Here is a 20,527-nt window from a genome sequence, read left to right on the forward strand (position 1 = left end):
AGCCCACGACACAGTTACAAGGCCCAAAACTCAAAATCAGATTCGGACTGGATGAGATAGGTGGCTTGTTTTGCAAATTCCTGGCAGCTCGGTAGGAGTTTTGACATGGGACCAAAACCATCTGCAAGTAGATTCCGTAAGCTTTCCATCAAGTACTCATGGGTCTAAAAATTCCTTCTAGATCAGCGGCTAGGTCTGTTTGAAGTTGATGCTGTCAGGAGGCCCGAATCCGAATCCAAAACATGTACAACTTGATCTCTTGTCTTCTATGGACCAAAAGTGACGTGGTGAGGTAGTAGTAGACTTGGAGAAGGTCTTCGTTTGGTCCCCAATTAACTTCTTTAATCATCCATGCATTAGTTATGCTTGGTCTCTTTTCCTTCGCCCAAGCAAGTACCTCTGCAAATGAAAACACACAAAACTCATTGTGTAGCAACGTTTGTTCAAATATATAACAAGTAAATCTAGTGTAGAACATATGCACCTTTATTTGATTAATACATAAGGTAGTCATGGTTATATCCGAGCTAGTTATGTCCTCATCACCTTGAGCTTTGTCATCCAAGTTATACACAAGGTTTAGACAGGAATTCTATCATGGACATTTCATCGAACACATTGTGTGCGAAAGATACCTTATGTTCCTTGATTCATGGAGAGTTGGGAGGCATCCTCTGTACATTGCAACATCAAATAATCTCGCACCAGAAGATTCACTTTGCAGAAAGTGTTAGATGGATCTCCCTCCCCTTGAGCCCAACAGCTCAAGGAGGCCTTGACCCGCGCCCTGATCGGGGGCGCCCAGCCTAATGGCTGGTGGGCCCCCGTCACACTGTGCCATATAAAGAGGGGTGGAGGACGGGACGGCACAAGACACGAGGTTCATCACCGCCACCACTCCACCCTAGAAACACTAAACCGATCTCCAGGGGGCGCAGCTAGTGACGGGAAGTCCACCGCCGCACCACGCCTCGTCATCGACATGTCACGCCCAGAAATTCACAAGTAATTTCCGAACTAAGTTGTGCATTAAGACCCTCGTCCAGGAATCAACCGAGGTACACAAACTGACAATTTAATATACAGATTCATCAAAATAACTAAAGCGAATAAATACTTACATAAGAGGCACTTAGTCCTCACCATAAAGAAAACTGCAGCGGAAAAATAAAACCTAGCGAAGCTTTAGCTCCACTCCCACAGGCAGCTCAACTAGGGTATAAGCCAAACGTCTTCTCCTTCTGGATCCTTTTTCTTCAACTGAGGTTTGATGATTATTGCAAGGTGAGCATATGACATACTCCGCAAGCCACACAACTAAGTATGCAAGTGCACATAGATACCAAAGGATGGCATAATATAGGGTTCATTTTGCGGAAGCAGCATTTAGCAAAGATTTAAGAGTAGTAAAACAGTAGAGTAATTAATCATCAATATTAATCAACACTGAACAGCACACCCATGCTGCACAGGCCCAACCAAACCTGAACAACCATCCCCGATCATACAGATAAAACCTCCAAACCAGGAATTATCCATTCCAAACCAGGAGTCAAATTAATTATCACATTGTTATCATTAATGAGTAGTGTGGGACTAATCACGAAAAACATTGTTAGAACCGCCCATAACCGCGGGCACGGCTGTTCGAATAATTTTACTCTGGCCAGAGATGTACCACTGTACCCACAAGACACAACCTCAACATCATGTCAACCATGCGTCGCGATACTTAACAAGTACCCAAATAGAGATTGTGACAACACCCTTCGCATAACACAATTCAAAGCAGTGCACCGTTCCTGGATCATAATCACCCCCTCTACAACCAGAGGCATGGACTCCCCAGCGACCCCCGTGGGCTTATCTCCGCCACTTCACAGTCTGGTGCTCTACAATGAACCACACTATACAAAAGGTAAAGCCGTTGCCCACGCTGGCTTGTGGTTGGCACGGTTAATGTTTCACAACAGTAGCTCACGAACCGGTCCTTAATTGCCATGAGCACGACCTTCAAAACCATGTGCTCACAACCCACCATTGACAAGTTTTAATTATCAATTAATTATCATAACACGATTAACCATCATGAGCTACCATTAAATATAATCATAAATAATAATGTAGTATGATTCATCCCATTAATGAGCTAATGTTTCTAAGCATGGCTAAGCAGTTATATATATAGCATTTAGCTGAACCAAACCAATATATAAGGTTCTAGCTAATCAAATTATAATCCATAGGAAAATAAAGTCATCTTCGGCCATTAATTAATTGGGAAAGGCTCACCACCCGATGATATTCGAAAATAATGCATAAGTTGAAATAAAATAATAGCTTTAAACAGGTTCAACATGCTCAAAGGGTTGTTTGGGATCTGTGTGACTTGCCTTGCAATAATCGGTCTTCAATTAGTCTTCTTGAACACTTCCGATGCACTCACGAACCTTCGCAACGACGGAAACGACAAGCTAACATGCAAAACGAAGAAAAAGACTAATAAAAACCAAATAAACAGTACATAAAAAATAAACAAACACGTAGATCATGATTTTAGATGAATTTAGCAACTTGAACAACTCGAATCCGAGTTACGATGATTTAGTTATGAATTTTCTAAGATTAATCTGATTTTAAGATTTATTTTTAGAAGGGAAAAGGGCTTCATGACATCATCGATGACGTCATCACCGGCCTCTCGGGACATCACGGTCACCGGCGATCTAGGTCACGGCGGCGAGAACGGAGGACACCAATGTGACGAGCACGACGCGGGGATCTCACTGAGGGGCGGCACGATGACGAACGACGACGGGAGACGGCCGGCGACGAGCTCCGAACGGCGGCGAAGTACTGTCCACGGCTGCAACGGTGTTTCGATGAGGGGAGGCAGCAACTGAGGGGCGGACAGTCTTCACCTCGCTCCTGCGATCCCGTGGGTGGCGACGGCGAACGAAGGCGGCGATGGACGGCGACGAGCGGCACGGCTGAAGATGGATTATATCAGCTTCACGATGACGACGACGCTCCGATGGCTTGCGGCTTCGCGGAGGTGGCTGCCGGGCTTGCTGTTATCGCTGCGATGCCAACGGAGGAGACGGCGGGGTTCGGCGACCACGGAGTCGACGGCAAAGCTTCGCCGGAGATCAAAACATGGCGACAGTTCGGCCTTCACGGTGACGGCGACTTCCGGCGGGGTTCGGCGCAAAAGAACGGGTGGCCGGGGTAGAGCTCTTCACTGCGAAGCCGAGGGAGGCGACGGCGCAGATCAGGGACGACCGGGGAGGCGGCGCGACTCGGCTGGAGTTGGCGGCCGGCGGCGGAGAGAAAAGACGAGCGTGGGGAGGCGGCTAGGGTTAGGGAAATCTTCGGGAAACAGAAGGAAACAGAAGAGGAGGCCGAGGGGATGCTATTTATAGACAAAGGTGGAGGAGATCGGCTCAGGAACGGATGAATTTGGTGAAGGAAGATAGGATTTATCCGAGTTCACCCGAATAAAAACGGCCAAAATTCGTGAGATAGATAACTAATTTGATGGGGGTTTCTTCGGGATTAGGTAGAGGAGATAGAGAGGAATCCGTTTTTGCAATAAATTTTGGAAGGGGATCAACGGATGCGCCGGATTTGGTGGAGATTGGCGCCGGTATCGGGATGAACATGGCCTCTGTCCGGCCGGCTGGAGGTTGAAGGCAACACTATAGCGAGAGGGATAAGAATTAGACTTTAGGTTGGGCTGAGGAACAGAGAGAAGGGAGGAAGGAATGGGCCGAAAAGGGCCCAAGCTGAGGAGGAGGATTTTTATTACTTTTCCAAATAAATCAATCACCAAAATGATCTTTGAATTGTTAAAAATACTTCCATTGCTCAAATAATTTCAGGAAAAATCCTGAAAATACTTGGACACTCAAAGTATTTCAAAAAATTAAAATAAGATCATTTAATGATCAATTTTATATTTAAATAATTACTGAACTGCTCTTTGTATTATTAAAATTAAGAATTGAGCTCCGAAAAATCCGAGAAAATTTCAGAGAGTATAATTAACCATGGAGAATTTAATAAAACTTAAATCCAACCATGCTTTATATTTAGGAAATTTTATTTCCCACATTTAACTTCACATGTAAATTAATGAAAATTTAATATAAATTCTAATAATAATTTATTAAATAATTTATAAATCCTAAAACGAAAATCAGATGTGACAACACCATCGCTGCCACAACCGCGTCACTGCCTGCGACAGCCGCTGCATCACCGCCATCGGCACCAAGCACACTGTCGCCGCCGTCCACGTCGAGCCGCAACGACAACGATGATGTCCGGCGCCCCTTCCTCCACGAACACCTCAATCGGTCGGTATCTAAACCCTCTCACTTTCATCTACAATGTTGTCCATCAACCCAATAGAGACAACCTGACTAGATCTAAACCTAGGTGTTCCAATAGAGAGGCCTAAGAATGGTATCAGAGCAATCCTAGCGTTTAGATTGGTTCGGGAAAGAAATCCAAAGAGAAAAGCAAAGAAAAGCAAACGATCCAACGGATCGAAAAGAAAAACCCTAACCCTAGTCCTTACCTCATCGTCGGCCGTCGTCGACGTCGGCAAAGGGGGAAGGGGGGAGGGCAAAGGGCACCGCCAAGGAGCTCCTCGATGGCAGCGCACGCACCCGCGGGTGCACACGCGCGCTGGCTTGGGGCCCGCGGCGGCGCCGCCATCTCCTTCGGCCGCCGGTCTCCTTACTTCACTCGGTGGAGGGGTGAGACGATGGGGGAGAAGAGAAAGAGACTCACCGCCGCCGCCGGCTGTCGCCGCCGTGCGCGGATTGTCACGCCCGGAATTTCTATCCAAAATTCCAAACGCTTACATGTGCGCGAACCCTCGTCCAGGAATCAGCCGAGGCACACAATAACAAATTGATAATAGAGTACAATTATTACTCTAATTAATAAGCGAATAAAATGTCATTACAGAGGTAGATAGTTCCTCTCAATCAATAAAGATCTAAGCAGCGGAAAATAAGATAAACGGCGCAGACGATTCCACTCCACAGGCAGCTTGACCAGGGCTACACCTAATCCTCCACACCATCAGCATCACTGTAGAACTCCTCCTCTGATGAATGATTGCAAGGTGAGTATATGACATACTCAGCAAGCCACGCAGCAAATATGCAAGTGCACAGGATAACAAAGGATGGCATAATAGGGTTTCATTTGCATAAACAGCATTTAATAAACATTTCAGAATTTAGTAAAACAGTTGAGTAATAATTAAACAATATTATTCCAACGCTATACAACATACCCTGTTGCATAGGCCCAACCATTCTGAACAACCAATCCCGGCTGCACAGTTCTATCTCCAAACCAGGAATATACCATTCCAAACCAGGAGCTAATCAAATTATTACCAGTCATAGTATCTTTTATTATGATGAGAGGTATGAGACTAATCACGAAAGACATTGTTAAACCCGCCCATAACCGCGGGCACGGCTATTCGAATAGCTTTACTCTGGCCAGAGGTGTACCACTGTACCCACAAGACACAGCCCCACGACATGTCACCATGCGCCTTGATACCACCACGGTACCTCAGAAAGGAGCTGTGACAGTACCCCTCGCACAACACAATCCACCACAGCGCACCGTTCCTGGATCATAATCACCCCCTTATAAACAAGGCATGGACTCCCCAGCGACCCCCGTGGGCTTATCTCCGCCACTTCTCAGTCTGCTGCCCCGCAATGAACCATGCTATACAAAAGGTAAAGCCGTTGCCCACGCTGGCTTGTGGTTGGCACGGTTAATGTTTCACAACCGAAACTCGTGAACCGGTCCTTAATTGTCATGAGCACGACCATCAAAACCATGTGCTCACAACCCACCATTAACAGGTTTTAGTAGGCAAATTAATTAATTAACCAATCATGATTAACCATCATGAGTTATCATTAAGCCATCATTGAATAATAGGGAGTCATAAGTTATCCCAATAGTGTGCTAATGTTTCTAAGCATGGCTAAGCAATCACATCTAATATCTAGCTGAACCAATATATAAAGCTCAACTAGTCAATTTATAAGAACCCAAGGTATCAAGGAATAAAGTAATCAAGAACAAAAGGGCTATAACAAACAATAGGTTAATTCCACCCAATGACATTCGAAAATAAATGCAATAGTTGAATAGAAACAATAGCTTTAAATGGGATCAACATGCTCAAAGGGGTTGTTTGGGATCTGTGTGACTTGCCTTGCTGGCCTTGGAACTCTTCAAATTCTTCTCCTGCGAAAACGGACTCTCCGGAAACATCGGAATCTAAACAGAAAAGAGCAAAACACCAAAACAGCACATAAACAAGTATGAACAGTACATGTGGATATTTTTAACATGTAGATCTCAATTTTAGAAAAATTTAGAGACTTGAACCAACTAAATCCGAGCTAAGATGAATTAGTTATGAATTTTTAAAGATTAAAACGGATTAAAACACTTATATGGATTTTAATTGAATTATGACGCAATAATGAATTATTTTTGAAAAGGAAAAGAGGATTTATTGCGTCAGCGGCTAGGGCTTGCGGTGGACTGGGTGCACGGCGACGGTTCACGAGAACGGACGGCCGAGATCGATTCATTCAAAACGAACGGCCGAGATCGACCGGTCCACGGCCGGACCACAGCGGACGGCATCGGTGACGTCGGCGATGACGTCACCACCGGCGGCGACCGAACCGCGCGAGCTCGCCGGCGAACGACGGCGTGGCGGCGCGAACGGAGAGCACCTACGGGTAGCGGACGGCACGGCGAACTCACCGACGACCAAAGCGACGGCGGACGATGACCGGATGACGTCGGCGACGAGGAAGAAACGGCGGCGACCTCCGGCTTGACGACGGCGACGATGTTCCGGCGGTCGACAGCGACGGCGAAGGGGCTGACGAGGACGACGACGCGACGGCGACCACGACGGCGGCCTTCCCGAGTGACAGCGACGACTGGAGCGACGGCGGCGCACGGCTGGAGCGGCGGCGACGACGGCGGCGCGAGGACTCACGGCGCTAGGGCTCTACGGACGACGAGAGGCGAAGGCGAGGGTGGCGACGGGTAGCGGAGACACCGGGGATCCTTTTATAGGGGCAAGAACACGGCGGCGAAGGCCCACGGCGGCCGGCGACGAGAAGGAAAGTCTAGGGTTCGGAGGAGAGAGACCGATCCGATTCGAGATCGAATCCTCCGCTTTCCAAACGATTTTAGCCGAAGTTCCAAAAGGGAAAAGGTAGAGGAGATCGAGAAGATCATTTCCCCTCTATTGATTTCACCGGAAACGGAAAGGATCGGCCGGATTTGGAAAGAGACGGCGGCGGCGCGGCGCTAGGGTTTCGGGCGGCGGCGGCGCGAGGAAGACGACGAGTCTGACAGGCGGGCCCCACCTGTCAGCGGGCGAACGCGCGCGCGAGCGACGGCTGCGGCTGCGGACTGGGCCGACTTGGGCCGAGGAGGAGAGAGAGAAGGTTTTGGGCCGACTTTCGGCCCAAAGCCAAAAGAGACTTTTAAAAACCTTTTTCCATTTAAATTATTCATGAAATGCAATTCCATTTATTAAAAATACTTCCTTAGCTCAAATAAATCCCAGAAAAATCTAGAAATTATAGAATTAAGCAAAGTATTTAATAAAATTTTATCTAGCCCCATTTTATATTGGAATTTATTATTTAAAATTAGATCTTCTCTTCTAGGCTTTTAAAATCAATTCTAATAATTCCAATTAAACAACAATTTATATATTTGAAATTTTTAGGGTGTGACAAACCTACCCCCCTTAAACAGAATCTCGTCCTCGAGATTCGGAAGAACTGGCGAACAGATGCGGATGAGCTGACTTCAATTCATCTTCTCGTTCCCAAGTTGATTCTTCTTCCGAGTGATTACTCCATTGAACTTTACAAAAACGGATCACTCGATTCCTGGTTCTTCTCTCATCTGTTTCCAAGATACGGATCGGTTTCTCAATATAAGTCAGATCCTCTTGGACTTCTATCTGTTCAAGATTAGCTTCTTCGGTTGGTACCCTTAAACACTTTTTCAATTGCGACACATGGAACACATTATGGACTCCTGTTAGAGATTGAGGTAACTCCAACTGATAAGCGACCTCTCCTCTTCTACTGACAATCTTGTAAGGTCCCACGAAACGCGGTGCCAATTTTCCTTTAGTGTGGAAGCGATGAACTCCTCGAAGAGGCGTGACACGAAGGTACACATAATCTCCTTCATCAAAACTTAGATCTCTACGACGACTGTCGGCATAACTCTTATGACGGGACTGGGCCACACGCAATCTTTCTTGAATGATTTTTACCTTTTCTTCTACTTCCCTTAGGATATCAGTCCCAAAAACCTGACGTTCTCCCGTTTGATCCCACAAAAGCGGAGTGCGGCACTTCCGACCATACAGCGCTTCGTAAGGAGCCATCTGAAGACTAGCTTGATAACTGTTGTTGTACGAGAATTCTGCATAAGGTAAATTCTTATCCCAACTTCCACCGAAGTCTAAAGCACAAGCTCTCAACATGTCCTCCAAAATCTGATTTACCCTTTCGGTTTGTCCGTCTGTCTGCGGATGATAAGCAGTGCTAAAGTTCAGCTTAGAACCCATCTCTTCTTGAAGCTTCTTCCAAAACTGTGAAGTAAACTGACTACCTCGATCAGACACTATTTTCTTAGGGACACCATGCAAGCACACAATCCTTGCCATATACAATTCCGCCAACCGACTTCCGGAATATGTTGTCTTTACTGGAATGAAATGAGCCACTTTGGTAAGTCTGTCGACTATCACCCAAATAGAGTCGTGGCCTGATGATGTTCTGGGTAGACCAGTGATGAAATCCATACCGATTTCCTCCCACTTCCATTCAGGAATCTTCAAAGGCTGCAGCAAACCTGCGGGCTTCTGATGTTCTGCCTTGACTCGCTGACAAACATCACATACTGCTACGTATTCTGCGATTTCACGCTTCATACTTGCCCACCAAAATCTTTCCTTGAGATCCTGGTACATCTTGGTACTACCAGGGTGAATGGAGTACAAAGTATCATGAGCTTCCTTCAGGATTGCATCTTTTAAACCTTTGTTGTCTGGGACGCAGATTCTCTCGCCCAACCATACAGTTCCTTGCTCATCTTCCAAGAAACCGATAGCTTTTCCTCTTCTCATGTTCTTCTTAATTTCTTGAATATCGGGGTCATTAATTTGAGCTTCTCTAACTTGATCAATTAGAGTAGGCTTTGCTTCTAAGGCTGCAACAAAACCTCTACTAACAATTCCCAAATTTAATCTTTCAAATTCCTTGCATAACTCCAATGGCAACTGTCGTCCTTCCGTAGCATTGCAATAACCTTTCCTGCTAAGAGCATCTGCTACAACATTAGCCTTTCCCGGGTGATAATGAATTCCCATGTCATAATCCTTAATTAATTCCAACCACCTCCGTTGTCTCATGTTCAGATCTGGCTGAGTGAAGATATACTTTAAACTCTTGTGATCGGTGTACACCTCTGTACGAGTACCGAAAAGATAATGACGCCAAATTTTCAATGCATGAACCACTGCAGCCAACTCAAGATCATGAGTAGGGTAGTTCTTCTCATGCGGGCGTAACTGACGAGATGCATAGGCAACCACCTTCCCATCTTGCATCAGAACACAACCTAAGCCAAGCTTAGATGCATCGCAATACACCTGGAAACCCTTCTTTGGATCAGGTAAAATTAAAATAGGAGCTGATATTAAGCGATTCTTCAGCTCTTGAAAACTCTGCTCACATTCTTCTGACCACTTGTACTTTACATCCTTCTGAAGCAGTCGTGTCATGGGCTTAGCAATCTTGGAGAAATTCTCTATGAACCTCCGGTAATAACCTGCAAGACCCAGGAAACTGCGAATCTCTGAAACTGTCTTCGGTTGTTTCCAGTTGGTTACGGATTCCACATTACTAGGATCAACGGCAACTCCTCCGGCTGATATGACGTGACCAAGGAACTTCACTTCAGACAACCAAAATTCACATTTGCTAAACTTGGCATACAACTGATGTTCTCGCAGCTTCTCTAGTGCAAGACGAAGATGTTCTTCATGCTCTTCTTTTGTTTGGGAGTAGATAAGAATGTCATCAATAAAGACCACCACGAACTTGTCTAGGTATTCCATAAACACCTTATTCATTAAGTTCATGAAGAAAGCGGGGGCATTGGTAAGTCCAAAAGACATAACAGTACATTCGAACAATCCATACCTAGTGGTAAAAGCCGTCTTAGGTATATCCTCTTCTTTAATCCTCAACTGGTGATACCCTGATCGAAGATCTATCTTGGAGAAAACGGTGGCACCTTTAAGCTGATCGAACAAGTCATCAATTCTGGGCAGCGGGTACTTATTCTTGATAGTCACATCATTTAATGCACGATAGTCCACACACATCCTCTGGGTATGATCTTTCTTTTCCACAAAAATAACTGGAGCTCCCCATGGAGATGAACTTGGTCTGATGTATCCCTTTTGAAGCAAATCGTCGACTTGCCTTTTGACTTCTGCCAACTCATTGGCTGCCATTCTGTAAGGTCTCTTATGGATCGGAGTTGTTCCGGGTATCAGATCTATTCTGAATTCAATATCTCTCTTAGGCGGCATACCAGGTAAATCGTCCGGGAACACGTCCGGGTATTCCTGTACTACGAGAATCTCTTCCAAAGCTATTTGGTTCAGACTTGACCTTAAAGACTCAGAGGACAGTGCATGAACTGTTACAACTCGACCATCATTGCTGGTGAGAGTTACTTTTCTGTTGGCACAGTCTATCACACCTTTATACCTGACTAACCAGTCCATCCCTAGGATGACATCAAGATCTTTGGATTCTAACAAGATAAGATTGGCCAGGAATGACACTTCTTGAATTTCTATTCTGACAGAGGGGCTACGTTGCAAAGAGAGTACTTGATTACTCGGGGTACTAACCATCAAAGGACGTCTAAGATCTTCTACTTCCATCCCATGATTTCCCGCAAAACTCGTAGATAAAAATGAATGTGTAGCACCAGAATCAAAAAGCACTGTTGCAGGCACTGAGTTAACAAGAAACGTACCTAAAATCACATCTGGAGCACCTTGAGCTTCTGCAGCAGCAACATGATTGACACGAGCCTTTGGCGTAGGTGCGGTAAAGTTACTCTGGGTAGGGACAACCTTCACGCGTCGGGGCTTCGGACACTTGTCAGAGTAATGTCCTGGTTCACCACAGTTGAAGCATACTCCGGGCTTGCTGCCTTGCTCCTTCTTGGCAGGCTGTTGTTGGGTTGGAGCTGCCACAGGACGTGGAGCTTGATTTCGGATGTTGTTGCCAGCATTGTTGCTGAAGAACTGACGCTGCGGACGAACAACAGACGAAGAACCTCCTTGTGGCATGGACTGGGGTCCTAAAGTAAGACGCGGCCTCTGACTATTCCCTTGTTGTGCCTTGAAGTGAGCAATCCGACGTTTCTTCTGCTCCATGCGGTTGTACTTGTCCTCCTGACGAATAGCCTTATCCACTAACTTCTGGAAATCATGGTAATCCCCAGTCATGAGTGGGTAAGAAAGCTCATCATTAAGTCCTTCCAAGAACCTCTCCTGGCGCTCTTCATCAGTGCGCACATCTTCTGGAGCATAACGAGCCAGACGATTGAACTCGTGCAGATACTCGGTGACCGTGCGAGATCCTTGGGTGAGCGACCTAAATTCTTTCTTCTTGAGAGACACCACTCCCGATGGTATATGCGTCTTCCGAAAAGCAGCGGTGAATTCAAGCCAAGTGATAGGTTCAGCAGTAGTCCTGTTAAGGCGGAAGTGATCCCACCACTCAGAGGCAGGGCCATGCAGTTGGTGTGATGCAAATGAGACCTTCTCCTGATCGGTGCACTGAAGCAAATCCAACTTCTTTTCTATGGCGTGGAGCCAATCACCAGCTTCCACAGGATTAGTGGTGCTAGAGAAAGTGGGCGGCCTCACACGAAGAAATTCTGCTAACTTGTTCTGGGGAGGTGCGTGGTTATTTCCCTGATTCTGCTGGTTCTGGAGTTGCTGCATCATCATGTTCATAAGCTGTGCCTGTTGAGCCAGGACTTGAGCAAGTGTGGGGTTCTCTCCATTGTTGTTGTTGTTGTTGTTGTTGGGGCCATCCCCGTTGCTGCGAGTGAGCACCATCTGGCACAGGCAAGAGCACAGGAAGAGAAACCGGGAAAAACTACTTAGGACAGAGAATTAATTTTCCCACTAACTTAACTTTTATTGATCTTAACTGAGTTTCATTATTACAAAACTGAAGACTCTCTTACACCACTAAACTCACCAACTACCTAACACTCGAAAGCAAACAAACGCATGCACTTACATCCCACCACTGATGTAAACCACATGCAGGACCCACACACACAACCAAACTTAAAACAAGCAAACTAACACAACGATCTAGGACAACGGCTTGACAAGGAACTCTAGGTCTTCCGGGCATCGGAGTTGATTGAAGGCTCGTTCGGCTCGTCTTCATCATCTTGAGTGGCTCCCCACTCGACCTTTGAATGGGTGCGCTTCGATTCTTCTCCTTCATCATCACTTATATTGACGACCGGAGGATCTGCTAGGGCTGGGGTAACTTCTTTCTCCACCACACGGACCTTTGGCGCCAATTGGTAGCGAGGGACGAATAGAGCTCTCTTCCTTGCGGTAAGACGAACCCTGGCCTTCTGCGGCGGTGCTTCCCCCTTCAATGCGGCTAGTTCTTTCTCCAAACGATCCACCTTGTCTTCTAGCTTGCAAATCTTTCCACGATTCCGGTCTTCACGATCTTGAGCTGCTAGCACAACCTCCGCGCGGGTCTCATCCATAGCCCACAGCATTTCAACCAAATGCCTTGTGGTAGCATCATTCTCAATCCCCTCAGTCTCAAGGTAGCTGCCACGGTCACTTCCCTGGGGTTGGCGAGGATGGTAGCGATACTCAGTGTCGGCCAACTGATCACTGTAGCGATCACGGAGCTCTCCTATGGCGATCCTTGCCACCTCCTGACATGCATGAATATAATTTCCCCCTCCAGCTTCGAACATCACTGATGGGATATCTTCACTATTACTGTTTAAGGTGGCTTTGACTCGACACTTCTCTTCATCCCGATCATGAGGAATCTGGGCATACATAGGGGCAGTCCCAAATCCTATGGCAAAGGACATCGTACGCAACTCCTGGACAAATCCCTCAACACCAAACAAGTACTCAGGCTTGTAGCGCGGCATCTAAAGACAAGTAAAAGGAGGGAGTTAAGACATTTGTCCAATTAATAGCACAAGTTTTTGGATTAATTTGAATAAATTTAGAAAATCCAGGTAAAAAGATAAGTAAATAAAGTAAACCCAGCTTGCAAGGTAAGTTGAAACAGGTGGAAACAAGATCACAAATTTTGCACTTTTGAACAACAGGTTTCAAAAGAAATAAAATAAAAGAAAAGTTGTAAAATCAACATGCTAAATTTATTTCATTGCAGCAAGATTAAATAGAACAACGTTGTAAAACTTTTGCTGGCAAATGAGTCATTAGTACAGTAATAGATGTACGGTACTAATAACACAGGAATAATAATAAATAATTTTTTTAAATGAGAACAATTAAAGGAATTATAAACTGCATGTGCCATTTGTTTGGTTTAATTAAAAGAGAAAGAGAGGAGAATAGTTCTATTTTTCCAATATTTTTAGAGGGCTTCTATGGGTAACCATTTGGCATAACCTAGGGTCAAGGAGGCTCTGATACCAACTTGTCACACCCGGAATTTCTATCCAAAATTCCAAACGCTTACATGTGCGCGAACCCTCGTCCAGGAATCAGCCGAGGCACACAATAACAAATTGATAATAGAGTACAATTATTACTCTAATTAATAAGCGAATAAAATGTCATTACAGAGGTAGATAGTTCCTCTCAATCAATAAAGATCTAAGCAGCGGAAAATAAGATAAACGGCGCAGACGATTCCACTCCACAGGCAGCTTGACCAGGGCTACACCTAATCCTCCACACCATCAGCATCACTGTAGAACTCCTCCTCTGATGAATGATTGCAAGGTGAGTATATGACATACTCAGCAAGCCACGCAGCAAATATGCAAGTGCACAGGATAACAAAGGATGGCATAATAGGGTTTCATTTGCATAAACAGCATTTAATAAACATTTCAGAATTTAGTAAAACAGTTGAGTAATAATTAAACAATATTATTCCAACGCTATACAACATACCCTGTTGCATAGGCCCAACCATTCTGAACAACCAATCCCGGCTGCACAGTTCTATCTCCAAACCAGGAATATACCATTCCAAACCAGGAGCTAATCAAATTATTACCAGTCATAGTATCTTTTATTATGATGAGAGGTATGAGACTAATCACGAAAGACATTGTTAAACCCGCCCATAACCGCGGGCACGGCTATTCGAATAGCTTTACTCTGGCCAGAGGTGTACCACTGTACCCACAAGACACAGCCCCACGACATGTCACCATGCGCCTTGATACCACCACGGTACCTCAGAAAGGAGCTGTGACAGTACCCCTCGCACAACACAATCCACCACAGCGCACCGTTCCTGGATCATAATCACCCCCTTATAAACAAGGCATGGACTCCCCAGCGACCCCCGTGGGCTTATCTCCGCCACTTCTCAGTCTGCTGCCCCGCAATGAACCATGCTATACAAAAGGTAAAGCCGTTGCCCACGCTGGCTTGTGGTTGGCACGGTTAATGTTTCACAACCGAAACTCGTGAACCGGTCCTTAATTGTCATGAGCACGACCATCAAAACCATGTGCTCACAACCCACCATTAACAGGTTTTAGTAGGCAAATTAATTAATTAACCAATCATGATTAACCATCATGAGTTATCATTAAGCCATCATTGAATAATAGGGAGTCATAAGTTATCCCAATAGTGTGCTAATGTTTCTAAGCATGGCTAAGCAATCACATCTAATATCTAGCTGAACCAATATATAAAGCTCAACTAGTCAATTTATAAGAACCCAAGGTATCAAGGAATAAAGTAATCAAGAACAAAAGGGCTATAACAAACAATAGGTTAATTCCACCCAATGACATTCGAAAATAAATGCAATAGTTGAATAGAAACAATAGCTTTAAATGGGATCAACATGCTCAAAGGGGTTGTTTGGGATCTGTGTGACTTGCCTTGCTGGCCTTGGAACTCTTCAAATTCTTCTCCTGCGAAAACGGACTCTCCGGAAACATCGGAATCTAAACAGAAAAGAGCAAAACACCAAAACAGCACATAAACAAGTATGAACAGTACATGTGGATATTTTTAACATGTAGATCTCAATTTTAGAAAAATTTAGAGACTTGAACCAACTAAATCCGAGCTAAGATGAATTAGTTATGAATTTTTAAAGATTAAAACGGATTAAAACACTTATATGGATTTTAATTGAATTATGACGCAATAATGAATTATTTTTGAAAAGGAAAAGAGGATTTATTGCGTCAGCGGCTAGGGCTTGCGGTGGACTGGGTGCACGGCGACGGTTCACGAGAACGGACGGCCGAGATCGATTCATTCAAAACGAACGGCCGAGATCGACCGGTCCACGGCCGGACCACAGCGGACGGCATCGGTGACGTCGGCGATGACGTCACCACCGGCGGCGACCGAACCGCGCGAGCTCGCCGGCGAACGACGGCGTGGCGGCGCGAACGGAGAGCACCTACGGGTAGCGGACGGCACGGCGAACTCACCGACGACCAAAGCGACGGCGGACGATGACCGGATGACGTCGGCGACGAGGAAGAAACGGCGGCGACCTCCGGCTTGACGACGGCGACGATGTTCCGGCGGTCGACAGCGACGGCGAAGGGGCTGACGAGGACGACGACGCGACGGCGACCACGACGGCGGCCTTCCCGAGTGACAGCGACGACTGGAGCGACGGCGGCGCACGGCTGGAGCGGCGGCGACGACGGCGGCGCGAGGACTCACGGCGCTAGGGCTCTACGGACGACGAGAGGCGAAGGCGAGGGTGGCGACGGGTAGCGGAGACACCGGGGATCCTTTTATAGGGGCAAGAACACGGCGGCGAAGGCCCACGGCGGCCGGCGACGAGAAGGAAAGTCTAGGGTTCGGAGGAGAGAGACCGATCCGATTCGAGATCGAATCCTCCGCTTTCCAAACGATTTTAGCCGAAGTTCCAAAAGGGAAAAGGTAGAGGAGATCGAGAAGATCATTTCCCCTCTATTGATTTCACCGGAAACGGAAAGGATCGGCCGGATTTGGAAAGAGACGGCGGCGGCGCGGCGCTAGGGTTTCGGGCGGCGGCGGCGCGAGGAAGACGACGAGTCTGACAGGCGGGCCCCACCTGTCAGCGGGCGAACGCGCGCGCGAGCGACGGCTGCGGCTGCGGACTGGGCCGACTTGGGCCGAGGAGGAGAGAGAGAAGGTTTTGGGCCGACTTTCGGCCCAAAGCCAAAAGAGACTTTTAAAAACCTTTTTCCATTTAAATTATTCATGAAATGCAATTCCATTTATTAAAAATACTTCCTTAGCTCAAATAAATCCCAGAAAAATCTAGAAATTATAGAATTAAGCAAAGTATTTAATAAAATTTTATCTAGCCCCATTTTATATTGGAATTTATTATTTAAAATTAGATCTTCTCTTCTAGGCTTTTAAAATCAATTCTAATAATTCCAATTAAACAACAATTTATATATTTGAAATTTTTAGGGTGTGACACGGATCAAACCGCTGCCGGACATCCTCACGCCGGCGCGGAAAGAGAGAAAGGAGGGGACGCCGCGGCACAGCCGCTCGACGGCGGCGTACTCACCCTCGAGTGAGTGCGCACACCGGCGAGGGGGAGTGCGACGGCGCCGCCGTGCCACCGCGCCGCCGCCGCGCCATGGCTAGGGTTTTCGGCCGAAAGAAGAGAAGAGTGGCTAGGGTTCGGCCGGCGGTTTGGGGCTCGGGTTTTGCTCTCCCGATCTCCCCGCTCGGCCGTCCGATCGAAATCCTAGCGATCGGACGGCCGATAGCGGCCGGACTGAAATCGGCCCATGTGGGAGTGCACGGCGAGCCACTTTCCCGGCCCAGGCCCAGGTTGCGGCCTAGGGAGGGGGGAGGAGGCGCTCGCCCGCGCACAAGGCGGCCGTGGGCCGACCGGCAAAAGTTCATATTAGGTCCCTCGGGGCCGAATCAAAAGAAAATAAGTTTATTTTAAGTCCTTGATTCAGAAGCATTTACAATTATAGTTATTAGATGTATTTATTTCTAAGCAATTTGAACCAACGTGAAAATTGTTTAGATAACAGATAAATGTGAGAAATGCTTCTGAACATGTATTTTGTATATTTTCATGCAAATTACAATAGAATTTTGAATTGTTTTTGCATGTTTTACCTCTGTTTAAATTTGAACCAATGGGAGAATTTTTACAGAGAGTAAACAACAGAGTTTTGTTATTGTTTATATGAATTGTATATAGATCTTCCGCTGCAAATAGATGAAATTGATGAAAATTAGTGTTTCTAAAATTAAATTTCAATCCAACGGGAGATTTTAATTTTAGGAGCATTGATTATGTGCTGTGATGTTGTAATTTTCTGACCAACATTGATAATTGCAATGTTATAGTTATGGCTCTATGTGCTATGTCTATTTTCTGCCCAACGGTGATGTAGACTTAACACATAATATTTTTAATGTTAATTTTGTTCTCACAACACGTGATTATCTTAGGTGGCTACTTCTTGATGGGTTACATTAAAGATATTCCGACCCTGAAAGGAGATAACTACGAAGAATGGAAAAGAGAACTCGACCTTGCTTTTATCTTGGGAGAGGTGGACTGGGTGTTGACTACCCCATGTCCTATAGAACTTGCTGACCTTGTCAGAGGTGGAAAAGAGTCAGATGCTGAATGGCAAAAGAGAGAGGGACAATGCTTCCCTCATCATGTCGTATGACATTGAGTATGCGAAATGGTCCTTAGCCAACAAGAATTGTTTGGCTGCGGTAAAGAACACGATTGAGCCAACTATATTGGGCTCAATCCCAGAGTATGACACCGTCTCTAAGTATCTCGAAAGAATAAAGAGTCATTTTACTGGTTCTTCAAAGTTTTATGCGACAAAGCTGATAAAGCAGCTCGTGACAGAGAGGTACCATGGAGGTGGTGTAAAAGACCACATTCTTAGGATGAGCAACATGGCTTCCAAGTTGAAGCAAAAAGATTTGGGCATCTCAGATGACTTTCTGGTCCATCTGGTTATGTCCTCATTGCCAAAGAACTTTGACAACTTTGTTGTCAACTACAAAATAAGTCCAGAAAAATGGAATCTTGAAGAGCTCATGTCACAGCCTGAATTTCCGTTTTAGGATTTATAAATTATTTAATAAATTATTAATAGAATTTATATTAAATGTTCATTAATTTACAAGTGAAGTTAAATGTGGGAAATAAAATTTCCTAAATATAAAGCATGGCAGGATTTAAGTTGTATTAAATTCTCCATGATTAATTATACTCTCTGAAATTTTCTCGGAATTTTCGGAGCTCAATTCCTAATGTTAATAATACAAAGAACAGTTTAGCAATTATTTAAATAATAAATTAATCATTAAATGATCTGATATTATTATATTAAATACTTAGAGTGTCTAAGTATGTTCAAGATTTTTCTTGGAATTATCTGAGCATTGAAAGTATTTTTAACAATTGAAAGATCATCTCATTGGTTAATTTATTTGGAAAAGTAATAAAAATCCTCCTTCCTTGTCTTGGGCCGAATTCAGCCCATTCCCTCCCTTCCTCTCAGCCGGCAGAAAAGTCTAGTTTATCTCCCTTGCGCTACAGTGCTCCTTCTTCCAGCTCTGGACAGAGCCAGAGCCGAGCCGTGCCGTGCCCGTTGCCGCCGATCCCCTTCCAAAATCCAACCTCTCCGTTGCTCTTCTTTCCAAATTGGTTGCGGGAATGGAATCCCCTCAATCTCCTCTTCCTTTTCCCCAAGAAATCCCCAAAAGTTTATATGGAAATCCTTTCCAATTTCGCGGTTCAACCTTTCCTTTTTCCGGCGAAGATCTAAACTTTCCCGAGTTTTTCCCGTCGTTGTGGGCTCGATCCCGACCTCCCATGGCTATATAAAGGACCCCCTAGTCGTCCTCTACTCATCCCCTCTAGTCCCGTCCGCCGCCGTCGCCGGAAACGCTCTCCCCGCGCTCTCCTTCTCTCTCCAAGCGCCGGCGCCGCTCCAGCCGTCCCTAGCCGCCGCCTCATCTGCCTCATTTCTGCGCCGCCACCTCCCTTGGCTTCGCAGTGAAGAGATCTACCCCGGCCACCCGTTCTTTTGCGCCGAACCCCGCCGGAAGTCGCCGTCACCGTGAAGGCCGAACCGTTGCCATGTTTTGATCTCCGGCGAAGCTTTGCCGTTGACTCCGTGGTCGCCGGACCTCGCCGTATCCACTGTCGGTATCGCAGCAGTAAGGAGAAGCCCGGCAGCCATCTCCCCGAAGCCGAAATCCACCGGAGCTCCATCGTCGCCATCAACCCGAAGCTCGCCGTCGCGTTTTGATCTCCGGCGAAGCCCTGCTGCTCCTCCCGTCATCGCCAAGCTTCGCTGCTGCCTCCATTGGATTCGCAGCTGCGAAGTGAAGCCCGGCCACCCCTCCGTTGTCGCCGCACATCGCCGGAAAGTCGTCGCCTCCGTGGACAGTACCTCGCCGCCCTTCGAAGCTCGTCGCCGGCCATCTTCCGTCGCTGTCCGTCGTTGCGTAAGTGTTGGTAAGAATCGCCGTCGCCTTCTCTACCTCCCGGTGCCCTCCGTTTACATTTTTGTGCCGTGGTTCGCCGGCAACCGCCGCTCCTATGCCGTTCACCTGTGAGGTTTTCCCTAGGGCCTTAATCCGATCTAACCTAATCCGCTGTCTGTGTGTTGCCGTGTGTTGCCGCCGGGTAGCCATCGTCATCTCTCCCTCTCCAATCATTTTGGTTCGGTGAGACTTCTATTCGCGTTTCCTCGGTTTAGTTTTTAATCTCTCGTTTTCGTCGTCGAGTAGCCGCCGCCGTGCCACGCTTAGCTGCTCCCCTAGCGTCGCCGCTGCGCTAGCCACCTAGCCGTCGCTGTGCCGTCATCCTAACCCTAGCCACGTGTCTCCGCCAAGTCGCCGCTGCCTAGCCGAGCCAAGTCGCCCTAGTGCTGCCGTGTCGCAGCTATGTGCCGCTTTAACCCAGCCGCCACTTAGCCGTTGCTCGGTAATCAAGTTGTCTAGCCGTAGGTGCATCCCTAGGTTCCTACCGGCCTATCGTTTGCCGTACCGGGGCTTTATCGTGAGTCGTGTCTAGCTCACCGGTTTAGTCGCAGCCGTTGTTGAGTCGTTCACTCGTTCGTTCGAATGAGGTGTTCCCCGTGCTTCGTTCGT

Source organism: Oryza glaberrima, chromosome 4 (genome assembly GCF_000147395.1).
Source record: "Oryza glaberrima chromosome 4, OglaRS2, whole genome shotgun sequence".
Taxonomy (NCBI): Eukaryota; Viridiplantae; Streptophyta; class Magnoliopsida; order Poales; family Poaceae; genus Oryza; species Oryza glaberrima.